This window comes from Sus scrofa, chromosome 5 (assembly GCF_000003025.6).
Source record: "Sus scrofa isolate TJ Tabasco breed Duroc chromosome 5, Sscrofa11.1, whole genome shotgun sequence".
NCBI lineage: Eukaryota > Metazoa > Chordata > Mammalia > Artiodactyla > Suidae > Sus > Sus scrofa.
Genome location: NC_010447.5, coordinates 97046609 through 97070832, shown reverse-complemented (window position 1 = coordinate 97070832; position 24224 = coordinate 97046609). Strand labels below are relative to the sequence as shown.

The 24224-nt window shown below is 36.9% G+C and overlaps 1 protein-coding gene across 6 annotated transcripts in view; it reads left to right on the top strand.

Annotated features, from left to right (window-relative positions):
- Positions 1-24224, top strand: part of LRRIQ1 (leucine rich repeats and IQ motif containing 1) — a 292539-nt gene that overhangs the window by 22886 nt on the left and 245429 nt on the right. The window lies entirely within an intron of this gene.

Below are 24224 nucleotides of genomic sequence, written 5' to 3'. Positions count from 1 at the left end.
TATCTGCATTCCTGTATTCATTGTACCATTATTCATAATAGCCAAGACATAGAAACAATCCACATATCCATCAATAGACAAATAAATAGAGAAAATGCAGTATATACACACAGTGGAACATTATTCAGCCTTCAAAAAGAAAAAAGAAAAAAAAACTACCGTATTTGAGACCATACATGGTCCTGGAAGACATTATGCTAAATGAAACAAGTCTGTCACAGAAGGACAAATAATGCATGTTCTACTTATAAGAGGTATCTGGAATAGTCAAACTTACAGAAATAGAGACCACTTATAGATTGCTGATTGCCAGGGAATGAGGGGAGGGGGAAATGGGGAGTTGTACCATGGGTATGATGTTTCAGTGATGCTAGATGCATAAGCTATAGAGGTGTGCTGTGTAACCTAGTGTCTATGGTTAATGGTGTGGAATTGTGCACTTAGAAATTTAAGTGTGGTATTCATCTTAAGTGTTCTTACCACACACGAGCAAAGGGACACAAGGAAACTTCTGGTGGTGACGCGTGTGTTTATTACCTTGATTGTGGTGATGGTGGTGCCGTGGGTGTATGTGTATATCCAAACCTATCAAATTATATACACAGTTTTTATACATCCATTAAAGCCATATAAAGCTATTTTTAAAAGTAGTAGTGCAAAAGTATGCCAGCCTCACTATATTTAATTAGTAAAATAATATTTTATAGTAATATTAGTTTAAAAAGTACAATGCATCTTTTAATACAGTACATAATTAAAAACTACAATTCCAGCAGAAAACTTTTCCCGTTTCATAGAAACATTTCTTAAAATCAGACCTTAATGTAATTGGAACTGAACTAAAAAAATAGATTTGATAGAGCATTCCACCATTTAAAAATAATTTACTCAAAAATTTTTAAATTTTGATTTTGTCGTTAAAATTGATCAGGAAAATCACTAATTTGCATAAAAACTGTCTCATTTTCATACCAGCTGCTAAAAAATTTGCGAAACAAGTTTCATGTTGGCAAGCAGAACTGCAGACTGTCTTAGATGTAAAAATATCTGCAGACATGAAAGATGTTCTCTGCAGTTGGAGAAGTACAGACCTCAAGTACAGACCTAAATTTCTGAGGATTTCTCTTGTGGATGATTTTCATTCTCAGTGAAGATGGGAAGTTATAAGGAGGGGTTGCCTGACAAAGGTGGACATCTTGCAACTAAATTCACCTATTCTCAAACAAAAGGATTATTATATTTAAGGGTACAGGATCATAAAAGCTTAATGAACTAGCCTGCACCCAGATGTAGATGCCATTATCACTTTTCATAATAAACTGGAATCAATGGGTGTTTCCGAATTTATTTCAAAGTTGTTACATCATGTATTTCCAAGAAAGCCAAGAATTTTGAGAACTCTCCATGTGGTTCCACTTGAATTGTTTTATACTAGATAGTAAAAAATTGGGGGAGGCCAAAAAACAAAACAAAGAAACAAAAAAACTCCACAAAGATGCTCCTGAAATGGTTTTGTGGTTGCACATTGATATTACTTTTGTGGAGGTTACTAAAGGTGATTTTTTAAAAAAACCATTTTATTACAGTTGATTTACAATGTTCTGTCAAGTTCGGCTTCAAGGTGAATTTTTAAGACAAAAAATGATAAAATTATCCAACAAACTCGAATTTTGAAAGAGCAGATGCTTTAAAAGTATTTTTAACTGAACTACTTGTGTTACATGAAGTTCCACGATAATTTACCACTAATCATTTTGTCCTATGCCCTAAATATCTCCAGTCTATCATTTATAGTTACTAATGTTGTGGCTACTTTTTTAGCTAGAAAAACTCTGGTTTCAATCACATCGAAATTTAAATATAATGGTATATGTAGCCTGAACTTTTTATAGGCAAAGTGTGGTTATCCTAATACTATGAGCAAGATTCTCTGCTTCTCTATCAATTAGACAGGTCATGTCAAAGTACTTTCTGCACGATTCCTTCACTCCTTCGGTTTGTCGGATTATGTACCTTCACTAATAGTATGGACTTTAGATCAAAATAACAGGAAAAATTAGACTCACGTAATTAAATGAATTTTCACTTTATAAATTCAAATCATAATTTGCATCAAGTATTTTGTTTTACTTTAGGACAATGCATATTCTCCCAGATCAAGGCGGAAATGTCTGTTTTCCTCTATAGAAAGTAAAAACAAGGTGCATCTTTTCAATTTGTTGTAAGATTTGGAAGCTATATTACTTGGTTTGTCTCACTATATAGCTTAAATTATAGAGGTTATTGTACATTTGTTTATATTGTACTAAAGATTGACAAGAATTTTAAAAACTGTGAAGACCAAAGAAAATTATGCTTATTGAACACATTTTCATTTCTTTCTGAAAAAAACTATATAAAAGCACACTGTGTTCACTGTTTACAGAAATATCTCATTAACTTGAATTCACATCTCTTTCATGGTGCAGATTTAGGCTTACACTAATATTTTACTCTTTTTTTCACATTTATTCTTCGCTGGTAGTATCTTGATTGCATACTTGCATCAAAAATACAAAGAATATTGAATTCTCTCACCATAATATTATAATTGATGAAATGATTAAGTGAATTAACACTTGTCACCATGCTATTTTATTAAAATAATCATGAACATTTATGGTCATAAAAAACATGTTCTTAGACCTCATAATTTTTAACCTCAGAAGCCTTAGTAAACATGAAAACTAAACAAAATGGGAAATTTCCAGAAAGCTTTCTCAAATCTTCATTTAATTTAAGAAAACTAAATCAAGAATGTTGACCGAGTACTTCTTACAGTTAAGGCAGAGTAATACATAAAATTTGCAGCCTATCCTTGAGCTATTTACCATTCACAAGTGAGATAATACCAACTTGAATAAACAGCAAATGCAACATTTTTGAGTAAGCATTTTAGCATTATATGACATTTTAAGACTGTCACCTCTAGCTGAATTCTTACAAGAACTAATTAAACAAATTAAACCAAATTAAAACTATGATAAACCTTCAAAATATATCCAGAAATCAACTACTGGTATTCTCTCTTCTTCCGTCTCCCTGAGGTAAATCATCTTATCTCACCTGTATTATCCCTGTTGCCTCCTAACTGCTTGATCTAGTTCTGGCCTTATCTCTCTACGCCTCATTTCTAATACTAGTGAAAATAATACTTTGAGAATGGAAGTTATATCCTGTCACTCCCATACTTAAAAACAAAAAACAAAACAAAAAAAAAACCTGAAATGGCTCTCCATTTCATTTAGAATAGAGTCAAATTCCATAAAATAGCCTGTAGAGTCTTCCATGACTTGCTCTCCACCCCTTAACATACTGCACAAGCTTAGGTACAATTCTCTGTTGTCCGTTCCCTTTGGTCACTCAGACCCTGTCATGTTGGCTTCCTTCTTGTCTCAAATCCCCCAGGTACACTCCATCCTTAGTAGGGACTTTGCAGTGGCTGTTCCCTCTGCCAGCATCACTCTTACTGCATATGTTTACAAGTCAAATATCCTTATCTCCAGCTCTGCCTAAGTTTCCTTGACCATTCTCTCTCTTTTTTTTTTAAGGTTTTTTTTTTTTTTTTTTTTTTCATTTTAGGGCTGCACCTATGGCATATGGAAGTTCCCAGGCTAGGGATTATTCTGAGCTACAGCTGCCATCTATGCCACAGCAACAGCAATGTGGGAGCCAAGCCACGTCTGTCACCTATACCACAGCTCACAGCAGCGCTGGATCCTTAACCCACTGAGCGAGGCCAGGGATCGAACGTGCATCCTCATGGATACTAGTCAAGTTCGTTCCTGCCGTGCCACCACGGGACCTCCCGACCATTCTCTCTTAAACTGCACCCTACTCTTCAACCCTGACACTCTCACGTCTACTTACCCTGCTCTTGTTATTTCATAGCACTTATTTAGTTATTTATTATGTTTATTTTTTTCTTTTTATGCCCATGAACCTAAAGAATCTTTATATTGCCCACTGATACATCTCAAGCATGTGGAACCATGCAAGGCTCACAGTGGGCGCTTAAAAATGCATAATGTAAATAAATGACTGTGAACAAATAGCAAATGTTATGGTATTTTTTTCCAAAAAGTTCAAATTCTATTAAAATGAAAGCTAGTTATATTGTGTTTGGATTTTGAAGGGTTTTTTTGTTCTTCTATTTCCAATCATGAGGTTTTGCAAGAAAGACTGAAACACCACCACCAATAAATGTAAAAGACACAAGAAGTAGCAACAGAAAAACTATCAAGGAGCTTTTCTTCATTACTACTGATCAAATATAGAAGTTCAAAGTTATATTCTAATTATTGTATCTCTGTTTACAATTATGGCATTTTCTATTCAAAAATAGAAATCCATGCTAGTTTAATTATTAGTCTGATCTTCAGCAGGCAGATCAAAGTCTGGGCTTTGGGCTACTTTCAGAGAGGAGACATCTTGTGAAGGTTTATGGAAAAAAAGTCTAAATAGCTTCTTCCCCTTGATAAAATCAGACCCCTAAACATCTGTTTTGTTCCCATTCCCCTTTTATTGATGCCGGCACTCTTTTCCTGGTCAAGACACACACCGTAGGTATATGCTTAAGGATATAAATGGACTTATGTGAAATTTAATACTTATGTTAACTAAAGCTCTACTTCTTCCTCTTCCATTAAAAAAGAGCATATTGGAATACTAATGTAGTGAGTAATTTTATATATAAACTTATTTTTCATAAAAAATATTTTAAAATTCACAACCATTGGTTCTTTGCCTATCTGTATATATAACGTAGTAATTTAGGATAGATGAAAAAGCAGCACTCAGTTTTGACACTGAGTAAAGATTCACTAATTGGTCAAAATCTGAGCATGTTTTTAGAAGAATATAGAGAGGTGTTGGAACCACTTTTTGAAACTGTCAGCATTTATCTGACTTTCATTTACGACTCCAGGTCAGAAAGCTATGTATCTTTGTTTCCTGCTGAAGTAGCTGCTAGGTACTCCATGAAACATACACATTTTTCAAAAGGTGTAGACTCAATCTGACAAAGAATATCTGTTACTCTAAGAGAGAGATATTTCCATTTACTAGAAACTGATGTTGATACCTGAAAGGCCATTTCAGGTTAGTTATTTCAGATGGGAAAGGGAAGAATTCAGCAGTGTTACAATGAGAGTTCCTGCTGGTACTTCCTATGCATTGGCAGATTTCAGTGTGTCACATTTCTTTCCCAGTGAATTAGCACATTGGTCCAGATTTGTGTATCTTGAACTTTTGAGAAATAGTTCCCATATTGGTTGCTGGAGGTTATTTGAACCATTTCTTAATATTAGGATAATTTACCTGACATTGAGACATATTTTTATTCTCATTAGCTCATACTAGCAAATAACATAATTAAATTAGAATATTCATTTCTATGCCAGAAGGTTTCTCTAGTCATTGTAGTAATTTGTCTGTGTGGGTTGCAGTGGGGAAGATAAATTTTAAGGAAAAAATATGGCCTTAAGGCCCACATATTTTAAAATTTGAAAAAAGAAATCCTAGTGTTCCTAAATCCTAATTTTAATACAAATGAATGAAATTAGGATACTCACAAGTGACATGCAAAACCTATACCTGAAAAATAATGTCAACCAGCAGGAGAACATAAAGATAGAGGAGTTCATGCTAGAATAAATTTTGAGGTGATTTATTCTATACTGTTTTAGTTTGGAAAGTTACTTATACTTACTTTTAATTCACCGAAGGACACCTACGGATCAATGATAAAGGAACAGCAAATATTTGAACACCTTTTACCTTGAAAATTAGTCACCGTGGTTCTTGGAATTGAGAGCCACGTTTTGTGATGGTGAACCCGTGGCTGGAAGTGAAACCAGAGAACGATTTCGTTTCCCTGACCAACGTCATGGTCCTGACGGCATCTAGATCCTGTGTTAATATCAGGAGCTCTAAAATTTCCCTCCTTTTCATGTTCAGGCTCATTTTTTAACACGCAGTGTCCAGAGAATTTTCTACAGGCTCTATGTTCTTAACCTTGAGTTCTAAACCCAGAGGCGAGAGTGCTTTTACGATCCCATTCCCAGCGGTATTGCTCCCTAAAACTGGACACTGGACAATTTTATACACAGATGTTTATAGATAGCACAACATGGAAATATTATCCATACGGATGATACCGTAATAAAAGATTGATGTTATAAAATCCAACCTTAGCACCAGCTTTTCCGTCAATATTAGAAAATAAATGTGTCCTCATACACCCCACACAGTTCTCCACATCCATTGCTGCAATCCCTAGATATTCTGGTAGGAGCACATGATGTCCATTAAAAATAAAACCTTAAAAACGATATTTGATGAAAAGAAATTAGATGCTTGATAATTGCCTAGGATTAAGGGGTGGGGGAAAATACTGTTACAAATGTGTTGCAAAGTTCAGTGTCCCTGAAAATGACAGATAATTTATTAACAAGACGTACCTAGTCCTTTTTGCCATGTGTTTGTAACCAAGCTCTCCAGAAGTGTTTTAATGACCCACCGTTGGCACCTTAATCCACTGTTGTTTTATTTTTTTTTTATTTTTATTTTTTTTGTCTTTTTGCTATTTCTTGGGCCGCTCCCACGGCATATGGAGGTTCCCAGGCCAAGGGTCTAATCGGAGCTGCAGCCACCGGCCTACGCCAGAGCCACAGCAAGGCGGGATCCGAGCCGCGTCTGCAACCTACACCACAGCTCACGGCAACACCGGATCCTTAACCCACTGAGCGAGGCCAGGGATGGAACCCATAACCTCATGGTTCCTAGTGGGATCCGTTAACCACGGAGCCACGATGGGAACTCCATATGTTACATTTTAAATGACTGACCACATGAAGAGGTGAAAAATATCACTGCAGTAAACCCAATGTAGACTTCAAATGAGCACTATTGGGTTTGCCAGATCGTGCTCATACTTTCTTTTTCATTTTATAAATATCTTAATTTTTTTTTTCCTTTTTAGCATACCAACTGCCACATATGAAAGTTCCCCGGCTAGGGGCTAATGTTAATCTTAAACATTTTAAGAAAGTTGTAGCTAATCAGAGGTAACCACAACGTCCAAGCCTACACCACAGCCACAGCAATGCAGAATCCAAGCCGCATCTGTGACCTACACCACAGCTCACAGCAGTGCTGGATCATTAACCCACTGAGCAAGGCCAGGGACTGAACCTGCATCCTCATGGATACTAGTCAAGTTTGTTACAGCTGAGCCACAATGGGAACTCCTAAAATTTTTAATAAAAGCATAAGCCTAATCCAACAAATCTTGTGCACGTTTATTTTAAAATATAAATCGTTTTTCTAGGCAAATTTGTACACATTCAAAAAGGTTCAATCAAATGTTAGAAAGGATTAAGAAAGCTATAGTTGAGTACAATTAGTTTAATATCCATATCCTATTCTAATGCACTTGTGTTAAACCAAATTAAGATTTTTTTAAATGGATTGAAATGTTTACATATTATATGGTTTTTTTTCCTAAGGTATACCTTCTTTTCAGATTAATGTGTGCTTAATACTACAAAACAATCATTTATAGTAATAGAAATGCATTTACTTATTCATCTGTTAAGCTCATATTTATTCATTGCCTTCTTATGCCCTACATTGACTTGTTTATAGGAATGTAATATATAATGAGTGTCAGACTGTTTTCCCCTGGACAGCATAAATTCCCTTGAGGGAAATGACCATTTCTTATATTATACGATTCTCATAAAATTGACCGCTAAGGAACCTCACTTCCTGTATTGCAGAGTTGAGTGCAGAGTCTACAGCAACAAAAAGACTTCATCCCTATAGCCAGCTGATTTTCTTTTTAGGGTTTAACATAGATACTGAAAGAGAGTGCCTCTCTCTCTCTCTCTCCTCTGCAAATACAAGTTTCCGAAGTGTTGTAACCTTGCAATGGCTACTAGCTGAGAGAGGCTGCTTGGGAATGAGGTCAACCTACACAGGGGTAAGCTTGGACAAGATGTGCAAAAAGCAATTTCGTACACTTGTAATCAGACAATTCAAAGAATTTAGTCAAGTCTGAACCTGGTCTTGAGCACTGAATGGCAATCGTTGTGAAGGCGTGAGAAAGATATTTCAGGCCTAGGGAAGTAGGGATACGTGTGGAGACATAATTAAGCAGCTGGCCTCCTTCCTCTCTCCGACCTTCTTTCCTTCCCGCTCTCTTTCTTTCCTTTCTCCATCCCTTCCTTTTCTCTCTCTCTTTCCTCCTACCTTAAGCATTTGAGGAACAGCTATAAACTGTAATGGATACTGAAAATAAAAACTGAAAGTATAGAGTCCCTGTCTTCTAAAACTGTAGGGTTTAACCATAGGGTCAAAATGTAGTACCTTTAAATTTGTTTGATGGAGGTGAAAATGATCTATGCAAAAAAAAAAAAAAGAAAACAAAAAAAAAAACCTTTTTTCCCCTCTATTCCTCAGAGACTTCAGATAATAGAGCAATTCTTGATATATAGATGTGTATGTTTTTAAAGGAATATTTGTACAGAAGGTGGTTTTAGGTCCTTGAGATACGTCATGAGAACACAAATTATACACTGCCCTAAATCTATTTAGAACATGGTTATTTAGATAAAAAGTAGAAGATAAGTTGCTTTTTACAGAAAATATTTGAATTTGTTTGTAACTGTATGATACAATTAGTGAATACTAAGTCTTTCTGATTCTACTGCTTTGCTACATGATATGCATCTTGAAAATAATGGTTTCAGAATTTTATGTAAAAACTGTTGCTCAGAGTTCTCATCATGGCTCAGCAGAAACAAATCTGACTAGTATCCATGAGGTTCGATCCCTGGCCTCACTCAGTGGGTTAAGGATCTGGCGTTGCCTTGAGCTGTGGTGCAGATGTGGCTCGGATCTGGCATTGCTGTGGCTGTGGCATAGGCTGGCAACCGCAACTCAGATTCTACACCTAGCCTGGGAACTTCCATATACCACAGGTGTGGCCCTAAAAAAAAAAAAAAAAAAAAAAGACAAAAACCAAAAAAAAAACAAAACTGTTACTCATGATTTTTCGTATGGCTTATTAATTGTCAAATGAAACTCGTGAGTACAAAATCCAATAGAAAGACGTTTGTGTCCAAAATATAAGTAATTTGATAAAGAACAGAGGGATAGTCTATAAATGCATTTTACACTTAGGCACACACATACGTGTTCTCACATAGAGTGGATAATTTCACTTTTATGTGATAAAATTTAAATGTCAATTAATTTTAATGATCCTGAGAAATTAAATTTACTCTTTAAAACAAGACTTCCTCAAAGCAGTGGAATCATTTTTTATATTGCCAACTATGAAACTGCTTACACTTTATAGCCAGAATTTACTGCTGACAAATAATGAAAAATGTTAATTTCCTAACTCTTCAAGACAACATGGAGACGGCATTAAGATTTAAGATACTCAAAGTTATTTCTGTTCAGAATGCTTTAGTTGGTTGTTTTCGCAATTTGATGTCGTGCCAAAATATTTTTCTATTATAAACTGTACTCTTAAAATAAGCATTTCATAATTTTTGCCTCTATTAAAATTGAAAAAAATGTTTCTACATGTATTGCTCTAATTGCTTAAATTACCTGTAATAAATTAGGATAGTAAAATAAAGACTGCAATTGTTCATTTCACATAGTTTGTACAATATTATCTTAACAGATATTTTTTCTTTTTCTTTACTTCTTCTTTTTTTTTTTCAGGGCTGCACTTGAGGCATATGGAAGCTCCCAGGCTAGGGGTCGAATCAGAGCTGTGGCCACTGCCTACACCACAGCCACAACATCAACTCCTAGCCGCATCTGCGACCTACACCCCAGCTCAAGGCAACGCCAGATCCTTGACCCACTGAGTGAGGCCAGGGATCACATCCGCATCCTCGTGGATTCTAGTCGGGTTCATTTCTGCTGAGCCATGACGGGAATTCCCCATAAGAGGTATTTTCTTCTCACTTTACATTGTCTGTTTAGACATAACAGTAGGACAGTTTTTGGTTTTTGTTCTTCCCAAGTTGATCTGGGGTATTTAAAGATTTAAGATTAAAAAGTATATTGATTACAGTAGAAATAAGCATCATTCCCTCATTTAATGGAGTGTACATAATTCTATATACATATATAGGCAGTTGCCAAGTTATAAATACAGTTTTTTTCCAAACCTCTACTTATGAGAAGATATTTTTCCAGAAAGGGAAAACGGTACTGACTTTCCTAAACAATGGCACCAGTATTCATTTCATTAATGTCCTAGGACTCATTAATACTACATTAATTTCTGTATGTGAAGCTACTCAATAATGTGAGAAGAACAAAAATTAAGAACAATCTAACAGAACGAAATGTAGTAGGAATTATTAATGAGAAAGAAAGAAGGAGGCATTTTATTTGGATTTTTTTTTAGTACATTTCTCTAGGTAAATACATGCTATTAAGATAAATATTTTTATACAGTATTACTGTTTTGGACGTTGTGGTTACCTCTAATTAGCTACAACTTTCTTAAAATGTTAGTCTAGTGTTAAGACTGATCTTGGTTCCAGTTAGATGCCGAGAGTAACCCAAGGCACTCATTCTCAGTGTTAGCAGCACATTACAATAAGCAAGAGGTTTTCTGAAAACTATCGAAGCTAGGATGTCACTTCCATAGTCTCTGGTTAGTACTGTTTGCTTCTCAGGTCATTCTATCGTGTAGCCACGACTGAGAATCACTGGTCTAGGTTAATCATAATTTTACATTCATTTGTCCAGTGAATGTTTCAGGAATTAGAATTGGTTCAGATCTGGAAATGATGTGTAGATCCTGGCCGGGCTGTAGCCTTTGGTCTCTCCAAGCAGATCAGAGACCAGATGCCCACAGACAGATGAAAGCTATGATGCACTGTCCATGTGTGATGGCTAGTGACTATTACGTAACCTGCATATGACATTTTGTGAGAGCTTTGGTTAAATGTTAGGAAAATACATTTGAAATTTACATTTTAGAACTAAATGACATGGTTTATGAGAGCCAGTTTTGGCAACTTGGTAAGTATGTAAGAGTTTCAAGGTGGTTTGGTTAGAGATACACTTTGGTAAGCCCATCTTTATAACGTCCCACAACCTGAAAGAGTAGGCAATACTATTGCAAACATCATGACCAGGAAAATAAGAAAACATCACAAATTGCATATTCCAGCTGGTTTCTCTCATGAGGGCAGGCATTTTTCCTCTTTGAACTGACACACCTGACACAGTAAGACTGGAAGGGAATGCTTATCCCGGTCATGAGCTTTCCCATCCTAGGGGACCGTCGGAGAAATAGGATAGAGCTTAAAACATCATCATCTTAGTTAGATGGAAGGCCAACTAGAGCAGCCCCAACTTGTGGTAGAAATTATAAATTGTAATGTTTCTCCCTCATCTCGTATGATTGAGGCTTTTCCAGGAAGTTACCAGAAAGCTATCAGACAAGTCAAATAGCGATGATTCCCTGGGGATGGCGGTCTTGGAAGGCTCCAAACCTAGTCTGCCGAATGCCAGCACTTGCAAGACTGTCACTTTTAACAGTTACCGTGGTTGTGAGACCGCTGGTTTTTAGGGCTACTGTGGAGCTGGGAGAGGACAAGTTATAAAACTTGCTGTTTTATTTTGTTTTGTTTTTTTGAAGTTAAGTATGATGTTCGCTGTGGTTACCATTATATGACCTTTAGTTTGTTGAGGTATGTTCCCTCTATGCCCACTTTCTGGAGAGTTTTCATAATAAAAGGATATTGAATTTTGTCAAAATTTTTTTCTGCATCTGAGATGATAATATGGTTTTTCCTCTTCAATTCATTAATGTGATGTACAAAAACTTCCTGTCTTTAAACAAGATTCTGCCCTTTTTTTGAAGTCTTGCAAGGCTTTAGTTAATTTCTATAGTTCTGAAGGGGTGATTTTTAACAACTATTGGTATTTTTCTCACAGCTCTTATGGAGAAGTGGATTTTTATTGTCCTAACTGCACCATTCCAGAAATCTCTGTTCCACCCATTTTGAAGGTCTGGTTTCTATTCTTCTTATCAATTTTACCTTCAGGGGAAATTTGGTGTTAACAGAGATGGGTAGAGCCTTTCCTTCGGTTGTAACTAGGTCAAGATGGAAAAATCTTTGTGTAGCTGCTAGAGTCAATTATAAAGACTATTTTTAAAATTATGACAATGAGCATGCTAGACTAGATCAATAAAGCAAGAATTCTAAATGACAGATGCCGAACCCTAAAGCTAAAAGAGTAAAATGGGAGTTCTCCTGGGGCGCAGTGGGTTAAGGGTCTGGCATTGTCACTGCAACGGCTTGGGTTGCTGCTGTGACAGGGGTTTGATCCCTGGCCTGGGAACTTCCACATACCTCGGGTGCCTCTAAAGATATAAATATAATAATACATAAATACATAAAATCCTGTATGATATCAGAGCTCCATTTCTTCCCGTCTCATGAAGATTATCAGGGAAAGTTACGGGAGGAGAGAACCACTCTCTATCTATCATCTCGAATAAATAGGGGCTTCTGCTGATTACAAAAAACAACAGAGAGAAATCTTCCAGCTGTAGTAACATACAGGCTAGGAAGGCAGTTATAATCAGAAAAGAGTAAAAGCTTTCTCCGCAGAAATCATGAGATTGGACCAAAATAAATGATAATGACTCTCTACATTAACCAAAGTAATTATTGCCAGTTTCTGCAGCACACAACCCCCCAATGTTAGAGGCTTCCCACAAAAGGTGTGTGTCTCATTCATATCACATCCATGTGGCTCAAGTGGCTCTTCTATGAGAACTCTGCTCTAAGTAATGACTAGAGAACCCAGGTTGTTTCTATCTTCCAAGTCAAAGAGAAGAAAAGAAAATGAAGAGACCCACTCACCCTTGGCTGCTTTAAACAAGAGTGACTCTCACTGCACCTCCCCTTCCAACAAATTGGGGATAAATCACCACTTTTACCCAGTTAGACGAGTGAGATCTCTAAACTATAAGGAAACACTTAGATATTTGATGAACGCTCGCAATCTCTGCCAAACTCTGACAACGTAAAACCTAAGACTAGCAATGAAGGAATTCCTCTCTTGTGTTCCTGAGCCTAATTTGGTCGTTCCAGTGTCCACCTTGTCATTTCTAGCAGTTAGAGTCCCTTTCTGGCAGCTTTCTCTTTTCAATTAGGAATTGCTAACACTTTTAAAAATAGCCACTTAATATTGCTTTTTTCTATATAAATGATGGAAATGATCATAATTATATGTCTAATTCTACTCTATATGAAAAGTTAACACTTTTAAAAATAGCCACTTAATATTGCTTTTTTCTATATAAATGATGGAAATGATCATAATTATATGTCTAATTCTACTCTATATGAAAAGTTACAGGAAATTATATATCATTTTAAAGTAATGATGAGTGTAAACTAAGATGCTAGGCCTTTGATAATTTTTCATCTTACTATCTTTAATATTTTATCTTACTAGCAATTTCTACTTGACTAAATCCATACTTTGCTCATACGTTTTACTCTTTACTACTCTCCTGGATCTTTTGGGTGATGTGTATACAGGTAGATTCATGCAGTCACTGAAATTAGACTTAATCAGAAGATAGTTTTCCTTTAGACAATATTGCAGTAATAAATAATTTCAATAGCCATTAACTCTATATGCTGACCAGATGCTAGAGATTCCAATTGATTGCGGCTCGACAGCTGCACCAAGAAAAGTTTTCTGAGGGTGTATTTTCCTTCTGTGAAATTTGGAATCAGGCAAATTCTAGATTTGCCTCATATCCACTATGCCCTTTTAAGCAAGTTATTTATTTGTACCTCTGTGGCACAACTTTTAAATCTCTGACATAGCTAGCTTGTAGGGCTGCTGTGATTAAATAATACAAACAAAAATGTTTTCAAGTATGAGCACAGTGCACAAAATATGGCAGCCTTTCAATAAATATAAGTAGTAATAATACTTCTTCAGAACTTCATCAACAGGTTTTAGTTTTATAATACTAGGTAGGTGAAGTGTTCCCTAGAATGACATAATATCCATCTCATAAGGCTTATAACATAATTTTTTTGCGTTGTCCCATATTTAGATAAGTTTTATGGTTCAATATCCTCAGTAGCCTGTTGTTAAATCTCATGTTTAAATAAATGGGTAGCATAAAAAGATTACCATTGCTTGGTTATTTAATTGCAGTGATAAACTTTTACTTCAAGGAAGATGAATAAAATACCTCCAAGTAAGTTTGCCTTTAGATATGAAATATTTACATGGATGCATAATATTCAGTATACTAGGTATTTGCATTGGCTTTTTCAAAGTACGTATGGGTCAGCAGTGCACTACCAGTTTCATTTCCATTGGTAATCTTACTTAATGTCAGATTTCTTCATATTTTCAAATTAAGAAAAAGGGCATAAAAAGACCTTAATTCCATTTTATCCTCCAAAAAAGTGTCAACCAAAAAAAAAAAAAATCTGTGCTGTACAGGAAATAATACATGTTGAGCTAATAAATGCCCCAGGATTTATTTCAGAATTGTGGACTGACATTCAGTGTATGAATGTACACTTGATGATTAGCCTGTGGGTGCAGGAAACAACATGTTCAAGAGATCGTTTCAGAGCAATCAAATACCTAGAGCATTATGAGGCTTAATTGAATAAAATTTCACACACATTCATAAGCTTACAACTCTTAACAAGTTAAAACTGCATCAAGAATTCAACATCAAATAAAAATTAATTTCTCCCAGCAATGTTGTGTGAAACCCTAATCCAGATGGGATGATACTACTAACACCTACATTCTTTGCTCAAGTCTTAGTTGCCCCTAAGCTAATTTAAACATGTGTTTCGGTTTTCCTCATTTTCCCTGAAGAAAGTATCACTCATAACTGACATAACATTTTCAAGAGATAGTTTTCCAAAAGGCAAGACTTTTAAAATTCTATTTTCCTGGAAGGGAACACATCTTGACCCAAGAGAGTAAAATATATACATACATAGCCACAACATATTCTTAGCTTTTCATAAATTAACAGTATTAATGTAAGAATAAATATACTAGCCATATTAAAAATATTTTTATTTATATACACTTAGTGCCTGTCGAAATCTCCTTGAACAAAGCATGGCTTATGGTTTAGATCTAAAGCATTATATATCAGCAGGAGTTCCCATGGTGGCATAGGTTAAGGATCTGGCATTGTCTCTGTAGCGGCACAGGTTAAATCCTCAGCCCTGTGTCGTGGGTGAAAGATCTGGTGTTGCTGCAGCTCGGATTCGATCCCTGGCCCAGGAACTTTCAGAAGTTATGGGTACAGAAAAAAATAATCAGTTGGGTACCTGGTACGTGAAGTGCATATTACTTTCTTATTAATCAAAAAGAAGAGGATAAATTAAAGTAGAAGCTAGCGAGTTTGTTACAGATGATTTTATAGATTAAGGTTCTAAAGATTAAAGGTATTTTACTCGATTAGGTGATTAATTCCAAAAAAGTATAAAACTGTTTTATGATGGATAATTATGAGTGAAAACTAATATTGTCAGTATGGTTTTCCTAAGTGCACACTGTGTCCCCCAGATTATCTATGAGACAGGTGAGTTTAAATATATTCAGGTGTTTGTACCAAAGCGTTTTTCCCCCTTCTGTTTCTACTCCGTTTCGATTATGTATTCAGCTTAAGATGGTACATGCTGAGAGAATACAGTTATTGTGACTTTACATGTCTTGCTTGTCAAATGATTTGAAGCTGACTTGAGGTCAACAGCATTGAAAATTCTAATTGAAGTGTGAACAGCTGAAGGAATTCTCCAAGAATGGAAAGGAATGAATATATTCATCATAGATAAGAACATGGGAAAAGCAGGCCATGAAAAACATCCTTTCTCTCTCATACCTTTTTCTTCTTTTCCATTTTAGAACCTATTCAAAAATACTACTCTTGCTCTGCGTCTTTGGTTTTTAGGAAGAACTTTATTAGATTGCTTCACAAGTCAACCTCTCAGGTTCTCAGGTTTCTCACCTGCAAACTAAGGCGATGGGCTTAGAATATGTGATCCACAAAGTTTGGGCTAAGAACCCAAACAGGGATCGTCTTAAAGAGTCCCAAGACCTGCCTCAAAATTTTTCATTCACTGGGACTGGGTAAACCTTTGAATTTTCTTTTTTAAAACATGCCCCTACAGATTTTTGAAGCAGGTAGTTTGCAGATCTCACTGTGAAACCCTGAGCATATGACAAATTCTCTCCAACTCTCCTCCCACCTTCATAAATCCCCAAGACTTGCTTTTCTTTAGATTCTGTAAAAAGAATGGAAACAGATTTTCTGGCTAATAACAGTAGAGGAATTTTGACACTGTTAAAGTATTTCAGTGCATCCATTCAGTTTTCTTAACACCTATGTGGAAGTGTTAAAATCTGTGGAGAGGCCATTCTACAAGTCAGTGGAGTACTTACTGCAAGAGAAAAATATCTCTGCACAGTGATTAAATTGTAGCTTTTGGAGCATTTCATTGAATATTACAAAACTGTACAGGGATGCTATTATGCTATCAAAGCAAGCAGTCATTTTTGAAAGTGTGCTGATCTCTTAATAGCTTCAAGGTTATGACTGAAATAAAATTAATATGCAGCTGGTGCTTTTCATTTTGAGTTTCAGTTTGTGCTGGAACACTGAGAGGAACCAAAATTACAAAGTGTTAGAGTAAAGTAGATTCTACAGATTATTACACACATTTCTGTTCCCTATAAGTTGTTATCAGTCTTATTACACCAATAATCAGGATGTATTCATTTTGCATTCTCGTTGCACAGTGCCTCGTTTATTGTAGACACTCAAAAACATTCACTAGTGAATAAATGAATGAACCCTTCAACATGGTTTGAAATACTCAGGGTAGAGAATTTTACCTAAGAAATCTTACTCCTCACAGCCTGCCTAATTGAAAACCCAGATAATTCCAGATTATTTTTTTCTGTTGATAGTAGATCATGGCAATAATGTGAACTCAGTTTGCAGGTAATAATCTGAAATTATGTGATTCTTAAGAGTTATTTTCGTTTGTGAGATTTGTGTCACCAAGTGAACCCTGGTATTTTATATCATAGGAGCTCAAATGTGTAGGATTCAAATCTGCACGAAATGCAACCGCACAGGACCATCCATCATTTCGATTCTGGTACAGAGTCTAAACAGATGGGCTAAGGCTCTCCTGGCTGTCTGTTGTCAGTCCACTGGCTTCATACACAGCCTTGTCTGATAGTAGAACAAGTAAAGAATGGGTATGGAATTAATTTAGTCATTGGCCCCTAAGGAAAAGGAGATACTGCAGTCTGTTTTGTCATATTGTGTAGAGGATGAGATTTTTCATGTGGATCTGCTTTAGGTAAATGAAATGTCATATAGGAGGTAAAAACTCAGGGGCCAATTAAAAAGAATATGAGGCAAAGAATGTGTGTGTGTGCGTGTGTATGACGGGTCACTATGCTGCATAGCAGAAATTGACACAACGCTATAAATCAACTACACTCTAATAAAATTTTTTTTAAAAAATTTAGAGAATTGCTCCTTAAGGCCTCAGCAGGGTAGATTCGCTTATATGATGGAAAAAAAGAGGGAGTTCCCCTTGTGGCACAGCAGAAACGAATCCGACTAGGAACCATGAGGTTGTGGGTTCAATCCCTGGCTCTCTCAGTGGATTAAAGATCTGGCGTTGCCATGAGCTGTGATGTAGGTGGCAGACGCAGCTCGGATCCTGTGTGTTGCTACGCCTTTGGAGTGAAGTGGCAGCTGTAGCTCCGATTCAACCCCTAGCCTTGGAACTTCCATATGCCGCAGGTATGGCCCTAAAAAAGCAATATATAAATACATAAATAAGTAGAAAAAAGAAACAGAAATTCAATACATTCAAGAGTAGGTAAGATGGAGGGGCTCTTTATTGTTTCAATTGTCTGGTGTATGTAGCAAACCACCTAAAACCTAGTGGCTCAAGACAACATCCATTATGTTACATTTCAGACGCTGTGGGGTGGTGGGGCCCAGAGGTAAAATTTCCCAACCGCTTGGACGCTGCCTTTTCACACAGGGACACTCACATGGCCCATGTGCCTGGATGTCTGGCTCCTCATTGCCGCTCTGTATGGTTTCTCTTCCCTCAGCAGATCTGCCTGAACTTATTTTCATGTTGGGATCAATGTGCTAAAAACAAGGAAGGGGGAGCTGCAAGGCAAGTGAATTAAACCTGCGAGTTCACAAGTCCTGAGCGGTCCCTTCCTCCGCACTGTTGGTTAGAGCAGAGCAAGCCCAGGCCGCCCTCAGCAGGAGGGGACATAACGTCCACCTGCTTCACGGGAGGACCATCAGACTGGAGAGGCGAGTGGGATGAGTGGGATTGTTTCGTGCTACCTCTGGAAACCAGCCACAGCTTTCGTTGTTATTGTAGCTAAAATTTGGTACACCCGAATGACTGATGATTTGGATCTTTGGAGATAGCTGAATGCTTTCTGAAAGTATTTCTGTGATTTTTAACTCTCCCTGGCCCACTTCCTGGGTGAAACCATACTCTACAATATTGTCTGTGTCCTTCTGCAATAAATGGAGAACAGCATTCACCGATGTGTGGAGAAGAGAAAGGGAAAAAAGCGAGAAATCCTGCTATCATCCACACAGCACACCCCAACCATTGCTAATCTTGTTTGATCTCACAATGGAAGATTCTCCCGGGTGCATGTGTTATTCCACGATGAACTGACATAACTACAGAAAGGTAATATGCAAGGAGGGTTTGCCCACTGCCGATCTTTTTCAGCCTTTGGAGAGTTTGAAGTATAGGGTGGAGATAAGGACATCTTCCATCATAGATGGAAGACCAATTATAACAGCTGTAATTTTTCATGGGAGGTTCTACATTTTTAAGATTTCTTCCCATCTCCCAGCAGTTTTTATTAATTAGATGAAACCCACTCTAAATAATTTTTCTTTAACAAGGCTATGCCATCAGAAACTCTATATCTATCTATCTATCTATCCATCCATCCATCCATCCATCCATCCATCCATCCATCCATCTATCCATCTCTGTCTTATAGACTTACTTCTTCCCGAGACCACTTTGGAGATGTTAGATGTATTCTGTATTTCCACAACTCTTACATCATGTTTAGAGAGATAATTTTAATAAATCAGAACAATCATCTGGTGAGGTTTAGTTGATAAAACTGTCTGATTTTAAACACACTTTGAAGCACATTATGCTCATTATCTCATATCTAATCACTAGTATTAACTTGTATCTGTTTTCCAAAGAGTGCAAATATTTGTAGAGGAAATAAAAGTCTTCAAAGCACAACTACTTTATTTTTTAAAGAAATCCTAACCACCAAGAATACATAATCCAAAAGTTACTTAAGAAATAGTGTCAGTCCACATATACTTGTGCATAATCCTCTCTTTGAATTGGAGAAGAATATAACAAGCCTCTGTTTCTATAGTAAAAAGGTTTAAAAAAAATCCCAATCTGCTCTGAAACCTTGATGCCATGATAGAGCCTCATCACATGACCAGGATAAAGAACTGGACCGTGACCTCAGTAATCCCTGGATTTTAGAGGTGGTGCCTATGACTAGTACCTTGAACAAGTAGGTGTCATCAAAAGTCATGAGAAAGCATATTTGTTTTCGCCTCTGTGGAGAACTTTCTTGCATCTAGGTGAAAGCACGGGCAGTCTCTTTTACACTTTATCCTTAGGTCATCAAAATTTCCTTGGCCTCTTTATTTTTTTTTAAATTTTTTTATTTTCCCACTGTACAGCATGGGGATCAGGTTATCCTTACATGTATACATTACAATTACATTTTTCCCCCCACCCTTTGTTCTGTTGCAACATGAGTATCTAAACAAAGTTCTCAATGCTATTCAGCAGGATATCCTTGTAAATCTATTCTAAGTTGTGTCTGATAAGCCCAAGCTCCCGATCCCTCCCACTCACTCCCCCTCCCATCAGGCAGCCACAAGTCTTTTCTCCAAGTCCGTGATTTTCTTTTCTGTGGAGATGTTCATTTGTGCTGGATATTATATTCCAGTTATAAGTGATATCATATGGGATTTGTCTTTGTCTTTCTGGCTCATTTCACTCAGGATGAGATTCTCTAGTTCCATCCATGTTGCTGCAAATGGCATTATGTCATCCTTTTTTATGGCTGAGTAGTATTCCATTGTGTATATATACCACCTCTTCCGAATCCAATCATCTGTCAATGGACATTTGGGTTGTTTCCATGTCCTGGCTATTGTGAATAGTGTTGCAATGAACATGCGGGTGCATGTGTCTCTTTTAAGTAGAGCTTTGTCCGGATAGATGCCCAAGAGTGGGATTGCAGGGTCATATGGAAGTTCTATGTATGGATTTCTAAGGTATCTCCAGACTATTCTCCATAGTGGCTGTACCAGTTTACATTCCCACCATCAGTGCAGGAGGGTTCCCTCTTCTCCACAGCCCCTCCAGCACTTGTTATTTGTGGACTTATGAATGATGGCCATTCTGACTGGTGTGAGGTGGTATCTCATGGTTGTTTTGATTTGCATTTCTCTTATAATCAGCGATGTTGAGCATTTTTTCATGTGTTTGCTGGCCATCTGTATATCTTCTTTGGAGAAATGTCTATTCAGGTCTTTTGCCCATTTTTCCATTGATTGATTGGCTTTTTTGCTGTTGGGTTGTCTAAGTTGTTTATATATTCTAGAGATTAAGCCCTTGTCCGTTGCATCATTTGAAACTATTTTCTCCCATTCTGTAAGTTGTCTTTTTGTTTACTTTTTGGTTTCCTTTGCTGTGCAAAAGCTTGTCAGTTTGATGAGGTCCCATGGGTTTATTTTTGCTCTAATTTCTATTGCTTTGGGAGACTGACCTGAGAAAATATTCCTGATGTTGATGTCAGAGAGTGTTTTGCCTATGTTTTCTTCTAGGAGTTTGATGGTGTCCTGCCTTATATTTAAGTCTTTCAGCCATTTGGAGATTATTTTTGTGCATGGTGTGAGGGTATGTTCTAGTTTCATTGCTTTGCATGCAGCTGTCCAGGTTTCCCAGCAATGCTTGCTGAAGAGACTTTCTTTTTCCCATTTTATGTTCTTGTCTCCCTTGTCAAAGATTAATTGACCATAGGTGTCAGGGTTGATTTCTGGGTTCTCTATTTTCTTCCATTGGTCTGTCTGTCTGTTTTGATACCACTACCACACTGTTTTGATGACTGTGGCTTTGTAGTATTTCTTGAAGTCTGGGAGAGTTATGCCTCCTGCTTGGTTTTTGTTTCTCAGGATTGCCTTGGCGATTCTGGGTCTTTTGTTGTTCCATATAAATGTTTGGATTGTTTGTTCTAGTTCTGTGAAAAATGTCATGGGTAATTTGATAGGGATTGCATGGAATCTGTAGATTGCTTTGGGTAGTATGGCTGTTTTTACAATATTGATTTTCCCAATCCAGGAACATGGAATATCTTTCCATTTCTTTACATCTTCTTTGATTTCTTTGATTAAAGTTTTATAGTTCTCGGCATATATGTCCTTTACCTCCTTGATCAGGTGTATTCCAAGGTATTTGATTTTGTGAGGTGTAATTTTAAAAGGTATTGTCTTTCTGTATTCCTTTTCTAATATTTCATTGCTGGTATACAGAAATGCGACTGACTTCTGAATGTTAATCTTATATCCTGCCACTTTGCTGAATTTATTAATCAGTTCAAGTAGTTTTGGAGTTGAGTCCTTAGGGTTTTCTAGGTATAGAATCATGTCATCTGCATACAGTGACAGTTTGATCTCTTCTCTTCCTATATGGATGCCTTTTATTTCTTTTGTTTGTCTAATTGCTGTGGCTAGGACTTCCAAAACTATGTTGAAGAGCAGTGGTGAGAGTGGGCATCCCTGTCTTGTTCCAGATTTGAGTGAGAAGGCTTTCAGGTGTTCCCCATTGAGTATTATATCTGGTGTGTGTTTGTCATAAATGGCTTTGATTATATTCAGGAATGTTCCCTCTATACCCACTTTGGCGAGGGTCTTGATCATGAATGGATGTTGGACTTTGTCAAATGCTTTTTCTGCGTCTATTGAGATGATCATATGATTTTTGACTTTTTTTTTGTTAATGTGGTGTATGATGCTGATTGATTTGCATATGTTGAACCATCCTTGTGAACCTGGGATGAACCCAACCTGGTCATGGTCTATGATCTTTTTGATATGTTGTTGGATTCGGTTGGCTAAGATTTTGTTGAGCATTTTTGCATCTATATTCATCAATGATATTGGGCGATAGTTTTCTTTTTTGGTGGTATCTCTGTCTGGTTTTGGAATGAGGGTGATGGTGGCATCATAGAATGTCTTTGGGAGTATTCCTTCTTCTTCAACCTTTTGAAAGAGTTTAAGGAGGATGGGCACCAATTCCTCTTTATATGTTTGATAGAATTCGCCTGTGAAGCCAACTGGTCCTGGACTTTTATTTGTAGGGAGTGTTTTTATGACTTCTTCAATTTCATTTCTAGTGATCGGTCTGTTCAGTTGGTCTGTTTCTTCTTGATTCAGTTTTGGCAGGCTGTAAGATTCTAGAAGATTGTCCATTTCTTCCAGATTGTCAAACTTGTTGCCATACAGTTGTTCATAGTATTCTCTTATGGTTTTTTGTATTTCTGCTGTATCTGTTGTGATTTCTCCTTTTTCATTTATAATTTTGGTTATTTGGGTTCTTTCTCTCCTCTTTTTAGTGAGTCTGGCCAGGGGTTTGTCAATTTTGTTTACCTTTTCAAAGAACCAGCTCTTGGTTTTATTAATTTTCTCTATCGTTTTTTGAGTCTCTGTTTTATTGATTTCTTCTTTGATCTTTATAATTTCCTTCCTTATGCTGACTTTAGGACTTTTTTGTTCTTCTTTTTCTAATTCATTTAGGTGGAGGGTTAAGTTGTCCATTTGGGATCTTTCTTCTTTTTTGAGAAAGGCCTGTATTGCTATAAATTTCCCTCTGAGCACTGCTTTCGCAGCATCCCATAGATTTTGAGAGGTTGTGTCTCCTTGGCCTCTTTAAATCACAAAAGAAGAAAGAGCATCAATTCACTATTAGAACATCTGGTTTTAGGTACTTGTCAAAGCTGTTGACATCATCCGAGGTTATAGCCAATCTCAGTTTGCCTTAGGTGCCAGCTCTCCTTTTAACTACAGCTCTGATTCCTCAGAGTTGAAATAGAGATTGAGAGGAGAAAGCCAGGTCTTAGTTGGCTGGTATTCTTGTACCTCAGATTCATTCTCCATGCATGTCCTGAGTATTTAAAACTGTCAGTGCCCCTTGTAGTTGTGGTTGTACATTCTTTAGAGGCTCCCTTGTTCATATGCAGTTCTCTTTATCTGGTGAATGATAACTCCTCTCTTCTCTTTTGCAGCCTCTTGCTTAATGTTGCAACCCCTAAGGATGTAGTGGTATCTACTACGTAATGCTGAGGTTCTTTTTCTCCTCCAAAACTATCCCCTTGGCCAAGGTCTAATATTATCTGCATGCTAGCTCTCTATTACATGTGGTCCTCACATGGCCCTGCAGAAATAGTTCGGTATCCTTTGTTCCTGTAAGTAATCTAAGGTGAATGCTTTAGTAACTTGTATGTTTGGTTTTCTCGTTCGTATGTAAGAATCAATATGTTTCCTGTTCCAGGACGTGAAATTTGTTTTGTCAAAGGCAATTTATTCATTCAACAAATATTTATTCAACATATTCTCAGCCTTGAGGATACAACAGTGAACAAAAACTGAAAAAAAAAATCTCTGCTATCGTGGGGGTTATGTATGAGTGGCAGGAGTCAAACAACCAACAAAATTTGTGCTATGTATTATCATTGTCTCATTTCCCATGGAGACTTAACTGAGTCTCCATGGGAATAGATTGGACATCCTCACCTCCTTGTTGCGACAGAAGTAATCTTGTGTTTAAGCATAATAAAAGGAGTTCTGATCATCTCTAGATGGATGGTGATGCTGAGATTGCGAATAGTGTTCTGAAAAGAAAAGGAGGGGACTTTTAGCAAGTGCATACAGAGTTCTGGGCTCCCCATCTTTGCTGGACAGGAATGATGTTGTCATCAAAGGGTGGTCTCATTTGGAGCAGACAGGT